The sequence below is a fragment of the Pongo pygmaeus genome, chromosome 11, assembly GCF_028885625.2.
Source record: "Pongo pygmaeus isolate AG05252 chromosome 11, NHGRI_mPonPyg2-v2.0_pri, whole genome shotgun sequence".
Taxonomy (NCBI): domain Eukaryota; kingdom Metazoa; phylum Chordata; class Mammalia; order Primates; family Hominidae; genus Pongo; species Pongo pygmaeus.
The window spans coordinates 26393092-26406945 of NC_072384.2; the positions used below are offsets into that span (position 1 = coordinate 26393092).

At 44.4% G+C, this 13854-nt stretch overlaps 1 long non-coding RNA gene across 1 annotated transcript; it reads left to right on the top strand.

Annotated features, from left to right (window-relative positions):
* Positions 1-7965: 7965 nt before the first annotated feature.
* On the top strand, positions 7966-12137 carry LOC129031909 (uncharacterized). The gene is made up of 3 exons (XR_008501144.2): positions 7966-8070; positions 9215-9325; positions 11759-12137. It is a non-coding gene; the product is annotated as an uncharacterized LOC129031909 (long non-coding RNA).
* Positions 12138-13854: the final 1717 nt, after the last annotated feature.

Genomic DNA, 13854 nt, shown 5'->3' on the forward strand with positions numbered 1-13854 from the left:
CATTTTTAGAGATCCTCTTGAGCTTCCTGGTAGCTAAAGCAAAAAGTAACCAAAACAAGCGATTGATTATGAAAATGAGCAGGTTGTTCCTTAAGCAAAGCCCACTTTCTTGGCCAAGTGGCCCAAACCTTATAATCCCCAGTGATGTTTGTCCACTAAACACAGCAACGATGGCATAGCATACATTTTAGAGCAGGCAAATTCCATTTTTACTTACTTCTTTTTATTTCATTATTTAAATGATGAATGTGATATTCAATATTACATGTCATTAGGGAATTGCAAATTAAAACAAAAATGGGATACCATTATACACATATTTGAATGACTAGAATCCAAAACACTGACACCACCAAATGCTGACAAGAATGTGGAATAATAGGAATTCTATAGGAATTCTTATTCATTGCTAGTGGAAATGGCTGCAAAATGGTACAGCCTCTTTGAAAGGCAGTCTAGCTTTTTTTTTTTTCTTTTTTAAACAAAACTAAACATACCCTTACCATATGACCCAGCAATTGCACTCTTTGGTATTTTCCCAAATAAGTTGAAAGATTGCATCTATAGAAAAATCTGCACATGAATGTTTAGATTAATTTTATTCATAATTGCCAAAACCTGGAAGCAACTAAGATGTCCTTCAGCAGGTGAGTGGATAAATAAATATGCTACCTGCAGTAACAGAGTATTATTCAGCCATAAAAAGAAATGAGCGATCAGGCCACAAACAGATATGGAGGAACTTATTAATAAAATGCATATTGCTAAGTGAAAGAAGTCAATCTGAAAAAGCTACTTACTGTATGATTCCAGCTACAGTATATGACATTCTGGAAAAGGTAAAACTATGGAGACAGTACAAAGATCAGTGGTTGCCAGGGGCTTGAGGGGAAAGAGGGAGGACTACGTGGAGCATTGGGGATTTTTAGGGCAGTGAGACTGTTCTGTATAGTTACTGTGATGATGGACACATGACATTAAGCATTTGTCAAAACCCATATATTGTACAACACAAAGAGTGAATGCTAATGTAAAGTATGGATTTTAGCTAATAATAATATATCAATGTTGGCTCATCAATCGTAACAAATCGACTACACTAATAGAAGATGTCAGAAGAGAAAAGGAGTATATGAGAACTTTTTGTATTTTCCACTCAATTTTTTTTGTAAACCTTTTTAAAACTGCTCAAAAAATTACATTAATTAGATAAAAATAAGATGCATGTATCGGTGCTCCTGGAACTGCAAGACACGAGGGCATGGACTCAACACCCTCAGGCGGGGCCGGTTTCCCTTTCTTGCCTTCGTTTCACAGAACCAAGGACCCTGTAGGCTTCCAGGAAGGGCTTCCCGACCCAGCTGCAGTGAGGGAGCGAGGTTTCGCGAGGACAGCGAGCCGGGGGTGAGGGACGCCAGCCCAGAAAAAAGGCGCCCCCACCACCCCATGCCCGGCGCCGCACACCGGTTTGCTTCCATGCAGGGCCCTTTAAAAGTTTTTCATCTCGGACTTAGTCACCGTCAGGTCAATTTTTGTTACCTAAAAAGTGGTAAAAGGTGCCACTTTCAGAGAAGTTACTCAAGGCAAACCTCTGCTTGTGTTGGCTAGTGTTCATTATAAGTTCCATTCCGGAAATCAGTAAACGGAGACTCAGAGACCACATCCCACCGCAATAGGAGTCAGAGCGAGGATTCAGCCTGGCGCTAACCCGGCGTTCTCCGCTTCACGCTGCGCACTTCGCTGGGTCCGGAGCCGGAGCCCTCGCCGCTCTCCGCCTTCCACCTCCTGGTCCTGGAAGCCCCGCCAGCGACAGCTGTCGGCTCCGCCTTTCCCGGCCCGGTCCGCTACTGAGGCTTTTCAGCCCCCACCGCAGTCGAGTGGCTGGGAGCTGTGAGTTCACGTGTACTTTGCACCAGAACAATGAAAACGTAATAAAAAAATTCTTTCTAGATGTTTGTTGAAAAAAAAAAAAATCCCAAAGACCCACCTCCGAAAGTGTACAAGCAACAAGAACAGATGTTGTTTAACAGGCTTGTAGGACATTCCCATAAAGTTATAAACATATCTTTCAGAGGTTACTAAAGATAAACAGATACAAGTCACATTTTTTTAGTTCAAGAGACAACTTGCTGTTTGGAAGCCAAATAAAGATTCCGAATGTGAGATGCACCTGAAAAAGATTAGGAGATCATATCGAGGATATTAAACTTGGGGCCAAGTCTAACATGCTTTCCTTGGATTGTGTATGTCTCAGCAAAACAAAACAAAAACGCAGCTTCCAGCTCCATGCAGGAGACTAGGGGCTGATGGGGACGTGGGGGACGTTTCTCCGCACCCCTTCTGTTTTCCCTTCTCTGGTGCAAGGTAGGCTAGAATCAAGAGGACAGCTCTGCTCACTTCCACCCACCCGGCTTCACTCAGCCAGCATTTGCTGAGCACTTCCTAAGTGCTAGGCAATGACCAAGTGCCAGGTGCACAGATCTGAAAAGGAGAGTACAGTCCGATTAGAGGAGCAGATGCACAAACTCATACTTGAATATGTCAGCATCCTGCCGTGCTCAATTGTACGGGCTCTAGATGCCCGACTGTTAGGGTTCAAATCTCAGCCCTGGCATTACTTCCTCTATGTCCTGGACAAGTTAATTTACTTCTCTGTGCCTTGTTTTATCCTCTATAAAATGGAGGTAAGAAAAGTACCTGTCTATATAATGTATTGCTCACCCCACCTTTGTTTGTTTTTTTTTTTTGAGGCAGGGTCTGTCTCTGTTGCCCAGGCTGGAGTGCAGCAGCGTGATCATAGCTCACTGCAGCCTCGACCTCCTGGGCCCAAGCCATCCTGCCGCCTCAGCCACCCAAGTAGCTGGGACTACTGGCATATGCCTCCACACCTAGATAATTTACTTTTATTTCTTATAGAAACAGGGTCTCACTATGTAGCCAGGCTGGTCTCAAACTCCTGGGCTCAAGCGATCTTCCCACCTTGGCCTCCCAAAGTGCTGGGATAACAGGCATGAGCCACTGTGCTTGACCCGTATTGCCTGTTGTATAACAAATTACCCCAAACTTAGTGGTTGAGAATAACAAACATTCCTAAAGTCACAGTGTCCATGGGTCAAGGATATGGGTGTGGCTTATGGGTGATCTGTCAGGAAGATGCAATTAAAGTGCTGGAATTGCGGTCATCTCTGGGCTGGACTGGGGAAGGACCTGCTTTCAAGCTCACTCATGAGGCCATTGGTGGCCTCAGGTCCTTGCTGGCTATTGGCCAGAGACATCAGGTGCTCACCACGTAGGCCTATAGGGCTGCTCACAACTGACAGCTAGCTTCTCCCAGAGTGAGGCGAGAGAGAGGGAGAGAGAGAGAGAGAAAGAGAGAGAGGGAAAGAGAGAGAAAGAGAGAGAGAGAGATTTAGGAGCCAGTGTTTTACTGTCTAATTTCAGATGTGACATCCCATCACTTCTGCCATTTTCTATTTGTTAGACCGAGTCACCAGATGCAGCCTGCACTGAAGGGGAGGGGAACGCACAGGGGTGTGAACACTGGCAAGCAGGTCGCAGGGCCACCTAGACACCTGTCACTCTAGCTCATAGATTATCACGAGGGTCAAATGAGTTCACGTGCAAAAGGAGAACAGTTTCTCCTCATTTCCACTTCAAGGCTCTTATCACCATGTTGAGCTGCTTAGATGATTAGAATGCTTCCTCCACCTCAAAACACACAAGCACATGTGCACACACAGACACTGCCTGTCTTTCTATCCTTCTTTCTCTTGTTTCCTGTCTGTCTCCCTGCACTAGTTTGTAAGCTTCGGTGGTATGGATTTTTGTCTGTTGTCTCACACCTAGGAACAATGCCTGGCACATAGCATTTTCTCTGATCAATAGTTACTAAATTGAACAATGGACCTTACCTGTACCTCCACTGGGATAAGCAGTATTGGAACCATATGATCTCATGATTGCAACAGCGGTCCTATATTCCCATTTGCCTTTCCATTTCATCTCTGTAATGCACACTATCCTTTGTGTTGGACCATCTCCAGCATCTACAAGTGTTCCTGCATGTTGGTCAGAGCTCATGACCACACTTAGTTTCAGAACATTTCCTATTTTGTCTAGCTCAGTGCCTTCCCTCTGCAGTAAAGCAGGGATATTTGGATGGCTTGGGGTCAGAAGGCTGATTTGATGTGGCACACAGGGGCTGGCACTCATCATGTGAAAGGTGGCTGTATGCCTTCAGTCCTGGGACCCTGATCTGCTTAATTCTGCCTCATTAGAAAGTGGCCACCTGCTGGATTTGTTACTGAGCCTTTTGTGATCTACCTTGGTGCTGTGGGAGAAGCTGAGTGGCCTGGAGAAGAGCTAGGGAGTGGGCTTATGGGTGAGTACCTGAGCCTGCAGCTGAGCCTGGCTTTGACTTGCAATTCTTTCAGTAGGTGAGGGTTGCCAAAACTTTAATGTGATCCAGTTCACCTGGAAGATCTTATTAAAGTTCAGCTTTGGTTTTAATAGTGTGGGGTGGAGGTCTGGAATCTTGCCTTTCTGACAAGCTGCCAGGCATTGCTAAGGTAGCTAGTTCTTGGACCACACTTTGCATAGCAGCAAGGAATCAGGCAATGGGTCTTTCTTCAGTAGTTCTTCCATGCATAGATCTAAAAAAGTCAGGGTTTCCACGCTTTTGTGTGGATCCCAGATGGGCAGGGAAGGAAAAGGAAGCCAAAAGATGCAGAATCCAATGCAACTGGAGGCAGGGAGTAGAAGTGTAGGAAGACAAGAAGGACCCTTAGATGAGGTATAATGAAAAGGAGCCCTTCGGGTGGGTCCACTCCAGAAGGCTGGAGATCAGGGGTTTTAGGTTGACTGGAACAAGAGATTAGGGTCCAGGTAGCAAAGGGCTTTGAGTGCCAGGCCTTGGATTTGGTTCTGCGGTCTGGGGTTTCCAAATTCAAATGACTATAGGGGTCTGGGGTTTCCAAATTCAAATGCCTATAGGGGTCAATATGCGGCAATAAGGAGCAGTGGGGCCTGTGGCCAGCCATGTGTATTTGAAAGGTCAGTTCCTACTCAGCTCCAGCTGGTCCTTGGATTGTAGGTCATCTGTAACCAGATCTTCTAATTTCTGAAGCAAAGTCCCATATCTGGGATTTTATGTGATATATTCCAATTTTTAAAAGCTATCAAGCCAAACGTAACTTATTTGCAGCCATGTCTGGTTGAGAACACCCAGTTATGATGTAGACTGAGGCAGAAAGCAACCAGTGAAGGTTTGGGCCAGGAATTTGTCTCCTGGAGGAAACCAGCTCATGGATGATTTTCTTGGCTGTTGACAGCCTTGGTCAGGAGAAGCTCTGTTTCTGGACGCCATGCTTTTCAACCTGTGACCTCAAAGTCTTTTTAAGCAGCCATACATCTGGGGAAGAGGTGTTCTGAGGACCAAGGGAAGGTGTTTATCTGAAGTCCAGAGAAGCATGGAGACAACCACCTGCTTTAAACACAAGAACTAAATGTGCTTCTGCCTCTTCTGCCATGCCGCTAAGACTTGGCACCATGTCCTGGCCAACTCCAGCACCGTTAGAGGGCATGATACAACCTGAGGTTATGTAGCAAAGTGAGGTCAGAGGAATGTTTGTTTAAATTTCAATGTCATCATTTTCTAGCTTGTTGACCATTAACGAGTCAGCTAATCTCTTTTGCTTCAGTTTTCCTTGTTTATAAAATAGCTGTTGGTAATTCTACCTATCCCAACTGAGATATCAAATGATACCTCATTTGATTACATTTGATTCTGAATCTATTACCTCAGTTGATAATAGTATGGATAATATAGATACTATATTATTCCTACATTTCTACTCCCTGCCTCCAATTACATTTATTGATAGTATCTATATTATCTCAGTTGAGAATCGACTGAGATAATATAGAGAAATATACCTTCCACCAAACAGGGCACATCAAGCCTTGATTCTCAACTGAGATAATATAGAGAAACACCATAGGACCTTGTACAGACTAAATGCTCAGTTAATAATGTTTTTTATTATTGTTATTATCCAGTTTGGAGGCAACAGAAGATTAGCTTTGGAACGGTTATTAGGGATCATTCAACCTCCACACCTTACAGAGAAGGAAACAGACTCAGAGCAGGTGAGCAACTTGCCCAAGGTGGCATGGTGAAGTCGAGTCAGCTGAAATCCACCAGCTGCGCATCTGCTAGGTCACATGCTTCTCCCTAGCAGTGACCGCATGGCCTGGCACATGGAATATTTGTAGAATGAATGAATGAACCAGTAATCATGGAAGAACCAGCTGTTCCTCTCATTTCTTCTTCATTGTTGTTAACATTGCACCCCTGATTCATTTAAAACACATGGGGACAAGGAGGGTCATATATATAGGATTCAGGGATTTTTGGATATAGAAATGGTGAAGAATTTACATAGTATTGGAGTTTATTATTATTGTCTCTCCAGGAAACTTCCCCCCTTCCTCCCTTTTCTTCCTGCCTCTTTCCCTCCCTTCCTCCCTCTTTCCCCCTCTTCCCTCCTTGCCTCTCCTTCCTTTCCTCCCTCTCTCCCTTTCTTTTCCTCTCTCCCTCTTGTCTTCTCCCCAACCTTCCTTCCATTCCTTCTTCTTCTTATCAACTTGCCAGTCATTCTTTGATTCAACCTGTTTTTTTTAGGTATCTACTATACACCAGGTTCTCAGGCACTGTGCTAGACCCTGGAGATAAAAAGATTGAGCAAACCCATCTTGGCTAGTCCTTCCTGGAGCTTACGATCTGGCAAAGGAAACCCCTAATAATCACATAATCTCATTAATTCATCAATGTTTTGAAGGGCGCCATAGGGCTGCTATAGGGATGTAGGTGTGTGGCAAGGGTTGAGGGATAGTCAGGAACTGTCAAGAAGGTTCTTCCTGGGGACATGGTGTTGGTGCTGACAGCTGAAGGACAAGCAGGAGCTCACAGGGTAAAGTCCACATGGAGGGGGACGTGCCTAAAACAAGGGAACAGGATATGCAAAGTCCCTGAGCAGATGCATGAAAGCAGCTGGGGCCCAGAGACAGAGGCTGGGATGAGGCAAGCGCTCCATCATACAGGGCCTAGAAAGTTTCAGTAAGGGCTTTTTCTTTTCTTTCTGTTTGAAGCAGAGTCTCACTGTGTTGCCCAGGCTGGAGTATAGTGGCATGATCTCAGCTCACTGCAACTTCCACCTCCAGGGTTCAAGCAATTCTTGTGCCTCAACCTCCCAAGTAGCTGGGGCTACAGGTGTGCACCACTACGCCCAGCTAAATTTTTTTGCATTTTTAGTAGAGATGAGATTTCACCATGTTGGCTAGGCTGGTCTCAAACTCCTGACCTCAGGTGATCCACCGGCTTTGGCTTCCCAAAATGCTGGAATTACAGACATGAGCCACTGTGCCCTGCCTCAGTAAGGTTTTTGATTTTGATCCTGAATGCACTGGGAACCATTGCAGATTTTTAAGCAGATCAGCATTGTAAAGAGATGATTCTGGCTGTTTGTAGGGGAGGGACCTCCACAGGGCCAGGGCAGAAGCATGGAAGGGAGACTAATACAGTGCATGGGTCAGGGGTGTGGGTGGGTTGGAGAGAAATTTGTGATGTAAGTGTCAGGATATAGGCAGCAGTTGTTAAATGGTTGTAAATACTTAGAGGATTTGCTCCCCCAAGTGAGAAATCCCCAGATGCAGGAGACAGCTGCTTGGCTCCCACCAAACAGGGCACATCAAGCCCTAAGCACGGGCCTTGGGAAGCCACTATCTATGTGCAAACACAGATTTTCCACAAATACTCCATTGCTAAGGATTTATTGAATGCTCATTGTGGGCCCAGTGCTGGCTAGGCCCTATGGGGCACTCTCTTTCTTATACTAACATAGGTATGGGATGAATTCTGAGTCTGTTTCTTTCTGCAGGAGTAGCTGGACACTGCATCTATCACACCAGATATTGGGAGAAGCGGGGCAGATGCTTCATGCTTTCAGAGGTTTCCAAAGATGGCCAGGTTGCTGCAGCCATGAAGATATCTAGGGTGCCTGGACAAAGGAGGTTATGTTGCTCTTCACAAGTTTGTAATCTATCCAGTCAATATTAAGGTGCAGTAAAACTGGATTTTTCATCTGAATGACATCAAACATCTATATGCAAATGGTGGGATCCTTAGACATTTTCAAATAGAAGAATTATTTGGAAATATTGGGAAATCATGCAGCTTACAAACTGAATTTTTCAGATTTTAGCCAGATGGCAGGGTTCTGAGACTTCTGATTTAGCTCTTATCTGCACAGGTATTCTGAAAACCTAGAGTAGGAGCTTCTCTTTAGGCATCCAGTTGGGATTGCTGAAATGATACAAAACACATTTTTTTTTTTTTTTGGCTTGCTTAACTGCAGGTGTTTTGGCTACATTAACTGCATCAAGCTGTCTGTCCTCACTATGTCCTGGGAGCCTAGCTCTTTGGAGAATGAGGAGTTTGACCAGCTCCTCCAATTCTGGTTTTCATCCTGCCCTCATTATCCTCCATTGGAAAGAAGTGAAGGGAAGCCTCTGATGAGGGAAAGAAATGACAATTTCTAAGTGTTTTAAGTAAAAGTGCTAGACACTGGGCACTCTTCTTCTAAGGTTGTCAGATAAGAGGTGAATTTGCCAGTAATTTGTTGGTTTGGCATCACTTATTTTGAAAAGTACATTCCCTGCTTCCAACAGAAATTTTGAGCATTTCTTATGCCCCCTATATATTCCAGCAAATTCACAAAGCTGCAAATATCACTGCCTCAGATAACTGGGGAAGTAGTATATCTGTGGCAGAACAAATAGAGGAAGAAATGAATTGTCTGCAAAAAAAAAAAAATGAATGGGTTTATATGAAGATGCTTATGCACAGATTTATAAGTTCATAAAAATGCCACATTTAGAATATTCATCTTAATGCAGAGCTATTTCCTTTTATGGAAAATAATTCTTAATAAAAATTCCATCAACCTTAGTACACCTTTCAATTTAAGTATTTCTTTTGTTTCTTGCATGAGAGGAGATTTTTTTCTCAGTTAGGACTTGCTGATATATTTGTTCCCCTGTTAGAGGAGAAAACTTTGCTGATGACACCTTTAATATGGGGAGAAAAACAGAAGAAGGACCCTCTCCCCTCTGGTTTGTTTTCTTGAGCTTGTAATTTTAAAATATCTTTTTACAGGAGCCCTACTATGTGAACTGTCAATGGAGTAGAAGTCAAGCAAAGGGGACTTGCTGCCTGCCACGTCTGCCTCCCGCTGTGAAATCGCAACAAGGCAACCAGGAATAGCTGGTAAAAGTCCCAGTCTTAAACGCAGTGGTGTAATTTCCTATGATAAATAGCTTCGATGAATGCTAATCAAAATTACTTTCTGGTTCTACCTTATTCAGCAAGACAAATGCATGACAAGGCCCCAGAGGCAGGGATTTGCTTTAATTTGAGGATGTCTTTCCTCAAATCTGTCTGACCACGTTGGCAGCCACCCCCCACCCAACTCTGTGCACCTGGGTGGGGCATGGGCCCATCTGTCCTGGCACCATGGCCTTTTCACCTACAGACCTGCCTCTGTAGCCCGAGCACCATTTACCTCATCCATTGCCGGAAGTTACTCTCTCACATGCTTCAAATTTACTTTCCAGAAAGCAAAAGGGCTTCCAATGATTTGAAGACAGTGACGCTGACAGTGTGCATTATTACCATTCTCATCTCTAGGACCTCCCACTTTTTTCAGCAGGCCGGTGGGCATATGTGGTCTACATGGCCAAACGGGCAAGAAGATGTAAGGAAATCTTTTTTTTTTTTTAACTTAGATAATTTTTTTTTTAAACTTGGATACTTGGATCACAAGAGAAAATCTCAAGAGACTTTGACTTGAGGCACCATTTCCACATGGGTTGAAGGATTTCAGGAAGGGTCCCAGGTAGGGCAACCAGATCTGCTAAGAGGATGTCACTGCAGTTTCTGGACTCAGCTAATGACATCAGGGAAAAGGGAAGGTCAGTTTCCTTTGTATGGAATGGCAAACATGTGAGCAGGGATTTGTAAGCTCAGATCACACCACAGGCAGGCTTCAGTATTTGACGCCTTCTATTTTTATTGCTTTGTGAGACTGACCAGTTACTACAACCCAAAGGCCAGGTTTATGAATATCTCTCTGATGGGACCAACTTCCCTTGGTGTGAGCCTTGCACAGTGGCTATGTATGGACAGCATCTGAGTAGGAAATGTTGCCCTGGAGTGAGAGGGATTCCACAGAGTGGGTTTCTCTCCCCCTCCTAGGTCTTAACCTTTCATAGCGAGACAGACAACCAGGAAAGTAGGAAATCGAAACAAGCCATGTTTAGCCGAATTTTACATACCATAATCTCTTTACCATGGTCAAGCAAGGCAGGAATGCTCAGGCCAATCGGTTCTGGCTCAAATCCATTCCAGAGGGGAGTGATTTACAACTTAGCACCATTAGCACCATCTTCGTCTCTTCCCTGAGAGTGAAGTTAAATGACCCAAGAATAACATTAGTCTGCACCAGGCCTCGCGAGAATGGTCTTCCTAAGGGTGGTCTTGGGCATGGGTTTTCGCCTGCAGAAACTCAAGCCCAGACATCCCTCCAAAGCCCTGGTAAGGGTCAAGTAGCATTCCTATTTTAAGAACCGACAGAGTGGTGAATTACGAGGTCTTAGGGAAGAGTGGAGTCTGGCCCAGAGGCCTTTTGTTGCTTCCTCACCAGTGAATCTTAAGTTGTCCCAGGCCACTGATACAGATGCATATGTATTTCAGCCTCCTCCCCACTTCATGCCCCAAGAAAAGGCCCTTCTGTCTCATGCTTGATATAAAAAGATTGCAAGGTGTTAGAAGGCAGGTTGAATGGGTAACCCAGGGCAGAGAAAGAAACAGGGCAGACGTTTGTCACTTCAATGGTTAAAATATCTTGATGTAAAAATGAGCCCCTTAAAATAGTCTAGAAGGGCCCAAAAAACCGCCCGACGGGGCTTATAAATAGACGAGCGAGATGTTGAAATTATTTTAAGACAGATGCCTTTTAAAACTGTATTCAGAACACCTTTTGGGACTCCTAGTTGCACAGTTCCTCAAGCAGGAGGTATTTCATCTTTGCAACATCTGGAACTGTCAAAGAGGTAGCGCTGCAGACCTCAACAGATGCAGACACTTCTACATAAAAGTGCACCAACAAATCATGGCCATAATTGCAGAACAACATGAGTGTTTCACAGGCAGCTATGGAGAAAACAATGCTCTGGCAGGGAGGAAAACTTACTGTAACCCCCAACCCCCTCCACTTTTATTGCTGAATCACTCCTTTAAGCAACTTTTCCACAGTTCTCCACCAAGAGGCTAACAATTGCAAGCAAGTTTATTTTCTCAGCTTGTAATCAGGAGATGATTGACAAGAAGGTCTTTTTTTTCCCCTTTGGGGTAAAAATTTTTTTATCCCACAAATCGGTCGCCTTGTCTTGGTTGGGTAAATTTGTGATGTTGCTTAAAGTAATCTCCATGCTTGGTTTGGTTTTTCAGGTGAGGGGGATGTGACAGCCATTTGATCCATGAAGGGGGCCAGTGTGTCCCCACATTGCCTTCCTGTGATGGGCAAAGCCACGTGGCAAAGTCAGACCTGGCTGGGATGCCCTATACAACCGGGACCCTGAGTACTCAGCCTTCCATTAGAACTCAGAACAAAACTGATGATATTTTGATTTGTCATTTCAGAGGCAGAGGCTCAAAAATACTTTAGAAACCTGTGGCCTGATGCATCGCTTGAAATTTTTATGGAGCTGCGGGCTGGAGTGCTGTGGGAGAAACAAAAGTGGGAGGAACGCCACAAAGGACCATGTTAGAAGTTAACACAACTATTCTATAAATTATGTGATAAAACAAATACTGCTGATGCTGATGATAATGATAAATGCTTTTCATCAGTTTTACTGAAGCATTTTAAATCTTGTGGGACAGATGGGAAAATAAAACTTGCTGTTGGAACCTTGGGATTTATAAGAAACTCCTTGGTCAACATTATAAGGAGGACGGAATCTTCCAAGGTGAAGAGGAGAAGCTAGTGTGATAACAACATTTCTATCATCATCACTGTTTTCGCTTTGCTTTAATGGCAAATTAACACTCACCCTGGTTGTTAAACACATCCTTTCAATTAATCTCCCAGCCGGTGAAGTGCTGCTCCCTGGATCTTGAGCAATGTGGGTTGCCTGACCCACGTCAGGGCCAAGGAAACTGGCGGGCACGGTCAGGGGTGCAAGCGGGTGGCAGTTATTTCAGGGGTCAAGTGTTTAAACATCTGGTGCCTCACTGAAGCCAGCTTTGGCTCGGACACCTCTGCTCAGGCAGGAGAAGCAGGGAGTCGGGGCTGCAGATCTTTGCCTCTGAGCCCTCTGTTTGTTTTCCCTCTGCTTCCTGGGGAAGAATGCCCGAATGAGAACACGCAACTGCACAACTTCTACCACCCTGTGGTAACTTTATGCCATGACACACACTCCCTCTACTGGGACGTTCCTTCCATCCTTGTGAGAAACACCCCCACGGCTCCTGGTTGCCCCCTTTAATCCCTCAGTTCCAGGGGCATCTCTGGAAGAGCTTTGAAGGCCAACTCAAATGTGTATTCTCAGGTTTTGAAAGATCTCAGAATCACCAGTGCTGGGACTCTTGTATTCACTGGGGGTGAACAATGATGAACATATTGAGTGGTAGAGTAATAACCACAGGACAAAACCAGCACAAGCTTCAGCCACAGCCAATGGTGATGCCCCAAGTCCAACTCTCGTTAAGGGGTGGGGGGCTCAGAAAGGGAAGTGGCCTGTCCACCCAAGCTGACAAAAACATTTGCAGTGTTTGCATTTTCTCCCAGCCTCTACATCTCCCAAATGGTTCCTTTTCCACAGCATGCCCCTACCCCCAATTTTATACATAGCAGATGGCCTTCAAAGAAATCAAGGAGCAGAAGCTGCAAAAGGCTTAAAAAAAAAAAAACAGTGAAACTCATATATTTCTTCAAACAATAAGATGAACTACAGATGTTTGCTGAAGGGTGATGGTGCTGCCTACAACTTAAGACTCGACTTAAGAGTCCACTTATGTTTAGCATTGGACAAGCCCAGTAGATGTCATGGTGTGATTTATGGAGGTTGTTTGTGAGATTTTATGTTACTGGGGACATGGCAATGAAAACACTCTGCCATTCTGCCTGCAAGCATCTTTCTCTGTGGACCCAGTTGGGGAGTCCATGATGGAAACTGTGTGCCAGCCAGCAGCCAGGCATGTATCCTTGCCATCCACAGCTCAGCCCACGGATCCTCAATCGCCCTGCATTCTGACCAGTATGCCCCTTTGCTCCTGGACCTCTTTCTCTCCTCTTTCATAGAGTTCTTGGTCCTTGCCAATGTCCTATTCTTACCTGACACCTGCAGTCAGATTAGTCTCAAATCAAGCTTGACAAAGTTGCTAAAAGAGAAACAGTTGTCTCTTGCAGGATCTAGCTGCATATAGAAAACAGCTGCTTGCTAGGCACGTTTTTTGAAAAGGAAGAAAAGAATCACTGCAAAGCGCTTAAAAATGAACATAAAGCATATCTTGAATAAGACAACAGAGGCCTGTAATTAATGCAAGGGTTAAGCATCTATGTTTCTGTTAAATGCTTCTTTTTCAGGACTTGTTGTAACTTGGTCATACATATTTATTACAAACTGAAACTGAGGATATAAGACCTTAGCTGAATGCTGTTTACCCCTCTCACTTCTTTGCTTTCCAAAGCTGATTCTTAACAATGCAAAGAGTGTGATGTGTTTTGGACACAC